The sequence below is a fragment of the Myotis yumanensis genome, unplaced genomic scaffold, assembly GCF_028538775.1.
Source record: "Myotis yumanensis isolate MYYU_CA2020_CCGP unplaced genomic scaffold, mMyoYum1.0.hap1 SCAF_1, whole genome shotgun sequence".
Lineage (NCBI taxonomy): Eukaryota > Metazoa > Chordata > Mammalia > Chiroptera > Vespertilionidae > Myotis > Myotis yumanensis.
The window spans coordinates 83,036,286-83,046,444 of NW_027223752.1; the positions used below are offsets into that span (position 1 = coordinate 83,036,286).

The window sequence follows — 10,159 nt, forward strand, 5'->3', positions numbered from 1 at the left end:
AATTGAAAATATTTCTACTCTACACTGACACTTTCTTGTCACTCGTGCTTATGAACAAGGAAAGTGTTAAAAGGGAGGAGAAAGAAGAGACATAGATATTTAAATACAAACATAAAACTGTACCAGCGACTCCGGCTGGAATGCTCCTGGGAGGGATGTAGCTCTTCGGAAAACAGGATGGTTCTGCAATGTGTACCAGGCTTATTTCAGACGCTTCAAATAGAGACAGTCTGGATTTCCCTCAGCTCTCCCCTTAAGGAAACGGATTTCTGCCTCCCCTTAGCCTTTTCTTTTAGGAGGATAAAAGTACTTTTCATTAACTGAAGGGGGAAAGGGCGATCCTCCGCCACTTCTCTTGAAGGAAAACAACTGTGGATCCGACTGGTTTGCTCTGGATCTTGTTTGCACCTGCTGTGGGTTTCTTTTCCTCTCCTGGGCTTCTGCCTTCCGATTTGTCCAGATGTCCTCTTCTGTCTCGCTTGTCTTCTTGTCCTTGTTTTCCCTCTTCTGATCTCCGTGCTCACGGCACAGACGGCCCCATCTCTCTTGGTCGCGGGAGAGTGGCTCAGGCACACACAAACGTGCTTCCTTCTCTAGTGCGATTTTATGTGCTGAGCTAGCTCCGCCCTCTCTCTTCCATTCCTCTCCATCCTCCGTCTCCTCCCTCCTTTTCAATTTAAATAGTTCTCTTGGTAATGGTCTCTTTTTCTCCGTGTCAACTGTTATGGGAGAGTCCACGAGCTAGTATTGCGCTATAGATCAGACCGCTTTATAAATAAGGGACGAGTGCAGACACTTTCATGCCCTCTGAAAGTCACTGGCGAAGGCACTAAAATATTTATATCTGGATCATTTGAGGATACTGGAGAGAAGGTTGTAAGGACATCATCTTCAAGTTTCTGCAAGTGGGAGGAAATCCACCATGGGGGTGGGAAATGGAAAGAATTAAAAATAATGGAAAAGGAGTTCATTTAGTATGATTGTGAACTGTGAAGAGTACAGTGGAAACAAGCTCACCAAGAAGAGGTAATACCCCACTGTTCACAGTTTTTATTTAACGTTAGACAAGACAGGAATAAAATGACTCCCACCTTGGTCCCAGGAAAGAATGACACAAAATCCGGTAGGATGGGGCCTTTCACAGCTCCCAATATTTTTTTGCATCTATAAATTATTTGAAAGGCAGACCTGGAAGGTTGTGGGGAGTTATCAGCACCTCTCTGTTCATGAACAGATTGTTGATCTTAAGGGATGACTAATTTATGACCATATTAAGATTGTGTCTTGGCTTCCCTGAATAATTTCACCCAGAAATTGCTGCCTTAAGAGTGAGAGCAATGATGTCTATTTATAAGTGTAAAGTACTTTGAAAAAACAGCAAGAAGCAATACAACAGACAACACAATAAATCTAAAATAAAATTATTTCTCGTCTATTAAATACATTATGCAAAAGTACTTGATTTTAAAGCAGGTCTAAAAAGTTCCCCAAGCTAACCACTAAGTATAGAAATTTGGCCTCACTTTTTTGGAATATGTTCCAAAATATTTTTTACTTTTTAGGAAAACAAATACTTCTTTAAAACATGGATGCTTGAGCTATAGTAGCAAAGGCTTTTCCAAATGGGGTAAAGTTCAATCAGCAGTCTTTTCTACTTTGCTCCTTGACTACTCAGCAAGAATTAAAAGATTTCAAAGGTTGAGAGTTCAACCCCTTCTACTTCTCTGCCCGTTTAAGATATTGCAAATTGAAAGCCTCAGCAAAAAAAAAAAGTAGGGGGTGATGATGAGAATTTTTAACAAAAAGAACAGACAAGGCAGGGAATATATAGCACAAAACTCCACGGGTGGGGATGAGTCATGGGAAAATAAAAATTTTGAATCCGTCTGGTCTTTCCTGATATTAGAAAGCATAGAGGGAAAAATTAATGGATTTATTCTTAAACAATCTTATTTGAAAACTTCTGATCAAATTTCAACATCAAGATATAAAATAATCTTTCTGCTTTTCAAACATAAGTTCTTCCAGTAATGTTTGCATTTCTAATTTAAATTATGTAAATTTAGTATGAGATAAAACATAAATGCAATGAATTTTGTGTGTCTGGCCCAAACCAGTGCAAACTGTCCACAACACGGTAAGCTTTAGCCATCTCAATTTATGAACTAAGAGGCTAAAGAAGGGGCGAGGTTATGGAATCAAATACATTCTTGGGACATAGTGGTACTAAGCACACTAAATTGGACAGGAAAGGTGGTTGAAGATTAATATGTCTATTTGTTTAGCACCTGGAGCTTGCAAGTAGCTTATATCTGTCTATTAATGGTACAATGTAAATGCTAGGAAAGGACTCTCTCCCCCTCCTTCGACAGGACCTTATTATATGGTTCTCTTTCCAGGTTGGGAAGTTTTTGTGAAATAAACCCTAAGTGTGTTACAATTCCACATGACTAACATTGAACACAGGAGAGAAAAAAAACCTGGGTGTAGTATATTGAGAAAAATCTATAGAAATGATTCATTGAAGTTTCTTAAATTTTGAGCACTGGATTCTTTTTTTTATTCATAACTCTATTCTACATTTGCCTTTATGTATTTTATTCTACAGTCTACATTTAAATAGTGCTTTACTGTCTACAAACTGTTTTATGTACAACATCTCAATTTTTTTCCTCCTCATTGAATACTTTGGGTAGACAAGGCGGTTATTTTTTTCTATCATAAAAATGAGAAAGCCAAGGCTCAGAGAAGTGTCTTTCCTGAGGTAAAAAACAAGACACTTAACCTATTAGTGGACAAGGTGGATATCAGTGGTTTACATTGAGAACTTTTCCCAGGACACTATAGCTGCTTGCTGATGCCTCAACTTCCTTTGCCTGGAGGAAAGAAAAGACCCTTTGAGAGGGCCACGTCCACCGCTTCTCAAGTTGGTGTCATAACTGTGTCTTTTAGAGACCCAACTTGAATCCAACACTTAACATCTGTTTAGTGTGACCCACAAGACTTAATCTGCCCTCCCCACTCTCCCACCTCAACATTTGTCACCCCTTCACATGGTCCTTGGTTTGGCCATTTTTCAAGTACTTTAGCACGACTCTGTTTCCAATACCTGGGTGACTGTTTCCTGTTGTTTTTGCAGGCTTAAAAAGGAAACAAATTGATTCTTTTAACCAAGGAAAGGGTAAGTAAGAGGGCCATTTTTCTTATGAATATGGATTTACGAAGAGAAAGGCTGTGTGAGGCTGACACCTGCTGTGCAAAGAGGAACATGGCATGGGGACATGCTACTTGCATAACAGTTAAACAGAAACACTGTCATGTTCCAAAATATTCCCTTTTTGAAATAACAGGTAAGAAATATCTGTTAATCCAAAGAAATAGAGCACAAAGCTCATTCACTCCATTCTTAATGTTATTTTTCCTGGACCCAATAGATAATCATCCTATTCTTATTCTTTGTAACAGAGCTGTGAAGTCTGAGGTCACTAAAGGAGGATCCAAATCTCTTCCTGGAGGAAACTCACAGTCCATGCTCCCACTCCACTCTCTTCTTGCATCTACATGCCCAAAGTCAGAAGGAAACCCTGATTTCAGTTAAAGCCAGCTTTCTTCCTGGAGTCCAGTGACCACTGCCTATGGTCAGACAGTGGCTTCCTGAACTAGTAGTTCTAGGAGCCTTTATTTCATTAAAAATGGAAAGCAGATGAAAATTAGTGAGCAAAGAGGGAGGAAATAGAAAAAGAAAATGCCAGTACAGATCAGAAAGAAAGAAAAGAAGAGAAAATGTGGCAATGCAATCAGTTAATAATCCTTTTTTAGTGTGTGCTCTGTCTGCCTGTCAGACACATTTCTAAGGGCAAAGGACGTTGCATCTTCTAGGGTTTATGCAGTCCTGAGAATCTAGATGAAGTGACCCTGTTTTGTTATGATGGTTATTTAATTCGTGCTCTTCTGGAGATAATGATGAATCCTTGCTCTTACACTAGAAATAAAAATTCCAGCAAATTACTCTTCTGTTTGCTGCCCTTGGCTGGATTCCCAGCACTAGTGGGAAAGAAATAAAGATGCATTCTCCGAGGCAGGCTGCACATCCTTAACTCCTTGGCTGGGCCCAATCTGTCACGGGGCCTTGGTATTCTAAGGATTTAGGTGACTCCAGTTCTGAGTGTTCGAATATGGAAACTTCCATGTCTTAATTGGTTTTCTTTCCTTCATTCCTTTCTTTCTCTCTCTCTCTCTCTCTCTCTCTCTCTCTCTCTTCCTTTCTTCCTTTTTAATCCTCACTCCAGGATATTTTTCCCATTGTTTTTTAGAGACAGTGAAAGGGAGGGAGCAGGAGAGAGAGAAACATTGATGTGAGACACACATCAATTGGTTGCCTCCTGCACACGCCCTGAGGGGGCTGGGGATTGAACCTGCAACCCAGGTACATGCCCTTGACTTGGAATTGAACCCAAGACCCTTTAGTCCGAGGGCTGATGCTCCAATCACTGAGCCAAACCAGCCAGGGCTTAATTGGTTTTCACTGAGGATTACTCTCTCTCAAAGATAAGTGCTCAACCCAGCTGGCCGGTGTTGCTCAGTGGTTGAGCATTGACCCATGAACCCAGAGGTCACGATTCCATTCTTGGTCAGGGCACATACTTGGGTTGGGCTCCATCCCCAGTAGGGGACGTGCAGGAGGCAGCTGATCAATGATTCTCTGTCATCATTGATGTTTCTATCCCTCCCTCCTTCCCTCTCCCTCTTTCTAAATCAATAAAAACATTTTTTTTAAAAGATGAGGGCTTCTATCTATCTATCTATCTATCTAATGAAAATATTGAGCATCATGACACAATGTGACTTACCCTTCCATCTGCCCATTGGAAGTCTAAAGAAGGGCTCATATCTATCTATCTATTTATTTATTTATTTATTTAATTTCAAAAACTTATAGTAGAAAGCGCAAAATGAAAAACCTTATTTATAGCTCAAAAATAATATGCTGATGCTTCTGACAATGCAATACATATTGAGAAAGCACAGCTGCTTTTATTTTATTTTTTAAATATCTCTGCTAATTAATTCCCTTTTTTAAAAATATACTTTATTGATTTTTTACAGAGAGGAAAGGAGAGGGTCAGAGAGTTAGAAACATCGATGAGAGAGAAACATCGATCAGCTACCTCCTGCACACTCCCACTGGTGATGTGCCCGCAACCAAGGTACATGCCCTTGACTGGAATCGAACCTGGGACCCTTGAGTCTGCAGGCCGATGCTCTATCCACTGAGCCATGCCAGCTGGACTTCTCTCTCATTATATTTTTTATTTTTTTAAATATATTTTTATTGATTTCAGAGAGGAAGGGAGAGGGAGAGGGAGAGAGAGATAGAAACATCAGTGATGAGAGAGAATCATTGATTGGCTGCCTCCTGCATGCCCCCTACTGGGGATTGAGCCTGCAACCTGGGCATGTGCCCTTGAGGGCAATATAAACCAGACCTTTTAGTCTGCAGGTGGATGCTCTATTCACTGAGCCAAACCAGCTAGGGCCTCTCTCATTTTATACATGTCCCTCAGCAAATATCTCTACTCAGAGAATTTATTTGACCACCCAATAGAAAATCAATCTCTGTTTCATCAACTGGACTTTGTTGTTTTTTTTTTTTATCATCATTACCTAATATTATTTGTTTGTTTACATGTTTCTTACTTGTTTCTCCTATCAGCATGTAAGCTCCAGATTATTTGACTTTTTGTTGTTGTGTTTTTAAGGTGGTGTAATGATATTATGGCTATGGTTAAAGAGTACTTATATTTTAGAGATATTTGCCAATATATTTATGGATGAAATAATATATCTTGGATTTACTTCAAAATAATATAGGAAGAGGGATGGAGAAATAGATTATTAATGAAAGAATACCAACTATGAGTTGATAATGTTTAAACTGGATGGTGAAACCCTAGCAAGTTTGGCTCAGTGGATAGAGCGTTGGCCTGTGGACTGAAGGGTCCCGGGTTCGATTCCAGTCAAGGGCACATGCCCAGGTTACAGGCTCGGTCCCCAGTGGGGGGTATGCAGGAGGCAGCTGTTCGGTGGTTCTCTCTCATCATTGATGTTTCTATCTCTCTTTCCCTCTCCCTTCCTCTCTGAAATCAATAAAAATATATTTTAAATAAATAAATAAACTGGATGGTGATAGAAGTCCCTTATACTACCTTCTCTATTTTTTTGTGGGGTTTTTTTTAGTTTTTTATTGATTTTTTACAGAGAGGAAGGGAGAGGGAGAGTTAGGAACATCGATGAGAGAGAAACATTGATCAGCTGCCTCTTGCACACCCCCTACTGGGGATGTGCCCGCAACCAAGGTACATGCCCTTGACCGGAATCAAACCTGGGACCTTTCAGTCTGTAGGCCAACGCTCTATCCACTGTGCCAAATCGGTTAGGGCATCTAGTTTTGTTATGTATTAAAATTTTCCATACAAACAAACAAACAAAACCTTGGCTTGTTTCTTCACTGTTATCCCCTTAGTGCTTAGATCAGGGCTTGGCATATGTAAGGAATTTAATAAATACATATTTAGTCAATAATTATTGAGTATTGAATTAGTTAGAAAAGTAAAGCGATATTTTCAAGATAAATTTTAACCATTTACTGCCAATTATTGAAAATCTAGACTCTGAATTTCAAAGGAGGATTTTACAAAGAATATCTCCTTCCAGGCCTTGTGTCCAAGAATGTCTTAATTATAGGAATGCTGAAAACTAGAGTGACTAATTTGGTGAAAGCTATGCCTTTGTCTTCTTAAGGCCAATTTTTAATAAAGACGTATTTATTTCTTCTTACCTCTTTCTCATCAAATCATTATTAACTGGTATCTTCTATACCAGAAATATGTAGCTAAGTTGGGAAGGAAATACAAAAGTCTAATTAGGTGAAAATGTGTGGACCCAATCACTTGAAACTTTTGCCAGGCTGTAGTATAGAGCTCACTGAAATCCAATATAATAAAAGCCTAATATGCTAAGTGTCCAACCATTCATTCAACCATTTGACTGGTCACTATGATGTGCACTGACCACCAGGGGCAGACACTCTGATGGGCAGGTTAGCTTGCTGCTGGGGTCCAGCCAATCAGGACTGGGCGAGAGGGCCGGACATGCCCTGGAGCCCTCCTGAGGTTCCTCCCCAACCCTGATCATGCACCAGTGGTGTCCCTTGGCCTGGCCTGTGCCCTCTTGCAATCCAGGACCTCTCGGGGGACACTGGAGAGCTGGTTTCAGCCTGATCCCCGCAGGCCAGGCTGAGGGACCCCGCCTGTACATGAATCCATGCACCGGGCCTCTAGTAGAGTCTAAAACCCATAGTAAGCCCAGCCAGCGTGGCTCAGTCATTGGGCGTCAACCTATGAACCAGGAGGTCACAGTTTGATTCCTAGTCAGGGCATATACCCAGATTGTGGGGGCTCGATCTCCAGTGTGAGGCATGCAGGAGGCAGCTGATCAGTGATTCTCTTTCATCATTGATGTTTCTATCTCTCCCTCTCTGAAAATCAATAAAAATGTATTAAAAAATAAAACCCACAGTAAGAGAATGTAGTCTTTAAGGAAATTCCCAATACCACACAATTTATTAGATTAACAGAGAAATTCTAATAGAAATTGGATTATGTATAACTGGGTGTGCTCAGTTAACTTTATTAACATATTCAGCTAATATTGACCAATTGTTTGCTGTGCTAGATACTGGGAATATAATGGTGAACCAAGTCTGTCTGCTTTCAAGGACCTCAAGGCCTCAGAGCTTGGTGATTAATTTTATGTGTCAACTTGACTGGCCACAAGATGCCCTGATTCAACATTATTTCTGGGTGTGTCTGTGAAGTTGTTTCTGGATGAGTTAGCATTTGATTTGGTGAACTCAATTGCCTTCCCCATTGTAAGTGGGCATCATCCAATCTGTTGAGAGCCTGAGTGGGACAAAAGGCAGAGGAAGAAGGAATAAGCAATTTTTTGCTTCCTGTATGCCTGCTTGAGTTGGGACATCTCAGCTTCTCTTCTCTAGCCCTTGGGTTAGGATTTAAACTATTGGTTCCCCTGGTTCTCAGGCCTTTAGACTGGGACTGAATTGTACCACCAGCTTCCCTGAGTCTTTAGCTTGCAAATGGCAGATTGCAGGACTTCTCAGCCTCCATAATTGATGACCCAATTGTCACAATAAATCAGTCTTTGTCTCTGCCTCTCTCTCCTCCTAAAGTCCAGATTCAGCTTAGTTACCTGGACTGCCCAACAAATGACCCCTGGACCTTTGAGGAGAACTCCAACATGAAAGCCATAGACAATAACAAACAGAGATGATGCAAGAAGAAGAAATTACAATTTATATACAGAAAGGATGCTTAAAATAAGAACAATACAGAACCAAGCTCTGAGTCCTGGTATTAGCCCCATTAGGTCATACCAGTCATTGGGTTCTAAACCAAATCCCTCTCAGTTCTCCAGAAAAAGTTGTTCTTTTTCCTCTGTTCCCCATTCCAAGCCATGCTATTAGCCACCCAGGCCTGAGAACTTCACCATTTTTCCTCCCTTTCCCTTTGTAGCCCCATATCCATAGGTCACCAAGTCCTGTGAGTTCTGTTCTGAAAATTGTCTCACAGCTGTCTTATCCCATAACTGCTACCCTATTCTAGAACTACCCATATCTCTCCTATTGCAATAGACTACCAACTAATCTCCCTGTCTGTATGTGACCTTCCATCTCTTCATTCTGTCCTCAGAGTTATGTTTTATAAAACATGGGATTTCCCTACCCAGTTTGGCTCAGTGGATAGAGCATCAGACTGCGGACCAAAAGGACACAGGTTCGATCCTGGTCAAGGGCATGTACCTTGGTTGCAGGCTCTTCGCTGGCCCAGGCCCTGGTTGGGGCTCATACAGGAGGTAATCAATCAATGTGTTTCTCTCACATCGATGTTTCTCTATGTCTTTCCTTCTCTCTTCCACTCTCCCTAAAAATCAATGGAAAAATATACTCGAGTGAGGATTAACAAAAAAGAAAATAAATAAAATAAAATATGGGGTTGGTCATGTTTCTATCCTACTCAAAGGCCTCAGATGGTTCTCCATTGTATAGAGCAGTGGTCCCTAAGGCTGGCTGAGTGAGAATCACAACGACCTGAGGAACTTTTAAAATATCTACTTGGCACAGGGGAAGTGCTTAGTAATTTCGCAGGTTGATCTTCCCCTATGGTACCCTCTGGTGGCAACTTCAAGTAATGGCCGATCTTCGTTTTACCCACAAAATTTCTAATTCATTCAGTGGATCTGCATATTGCTTTGGGAAACCAGTTTAGAAAATAAAGTCTACACTCATGCATAGAGGCTTTAATCCATCTCTCTGCTTTCACCCATAACATCTTTTCCTCACCATTCCTCTTGATGTCTCATTCAGTCACACTGGACCACGCTGGACTTTCCTTTTACTGATGCTCTTCCTCTGTCTGGAATGTCCCTCCCTTTCACCTCTGCATTGTTTAAGGCTCATTCAAATACCCATTCCTCTAGGAAACCTGCCTAGATTAACCTGGTCTCTTTTCTCTGTGTTCTCACAGCATTTCATGCTTCCTCAGGGAAGCCTTCCCAAGTTATATGCTCTCATAGCACCTGGTCTTTTTGTCTTATATGACAGTACTTAATGTAATTAATGGTTATATATTTATTTGTGAGATTTTTAAAGAAGTGTATTTTTTCTCCTATACTCAAGTGCGTTGGAGGCAATAGCCATATTGGTTACCATGTACAGTTGCTACATAATATAGCAGCTCAATACTATTTATTGACTAGGTGAATTAATGTTTCTGAAATGAGCACATGTTCTGCTTTGTAGTGTGTGAAATTGTGTTATACATTTGAATTCCCTATTAGGTCACAGGTTTTCTGGAGGGACAGATATTTCTTATGTCTTTGTACCTCACCCTTATTCCCACTTAACTCTGTGGCTGGATATAGTAGGAGCTCAGATAAAATTGCCCCAATACAGCCACGAGAGCCAAGACTTTTTCTTCTTCCTGCTACAATAGTGCTTGATCTGTGACTTTTTTTTTCCAGAAAATGTCTGTTGAATGAATTATTTAATTGCCAGATGGATCCTTTTCCTATAGTACTTAGT

General features: G+C 40.6%; 1 protein-coding gene across 2 annotated transcripts in view; it reads right to left on the reverse strand.

The window, feature by feature from the left end:
* SLC7A8 (solute carrier family 7 member 8) overlaps nucleotides 1–770 on the reverse strand; it is a 50,896-nt gene extending 50,126 nt beyond the window's left edge. The window contains exon 1 of one of the 2 annotated variants that reach the window (XM_070426549.1): nucleotides 124–764. The gene's annotated coding sequence lies outside the window, so the exon portion shown is untranslated. Of the gene's footprint in view, nucleotides 1–123 lie in introns of both variants that reach the window. The other variant, XM_070426556.1, reaches the window with a different exon arrangement.
* Nucleotides 771–10,159: the final 9,389 nt, after the last annotated feature.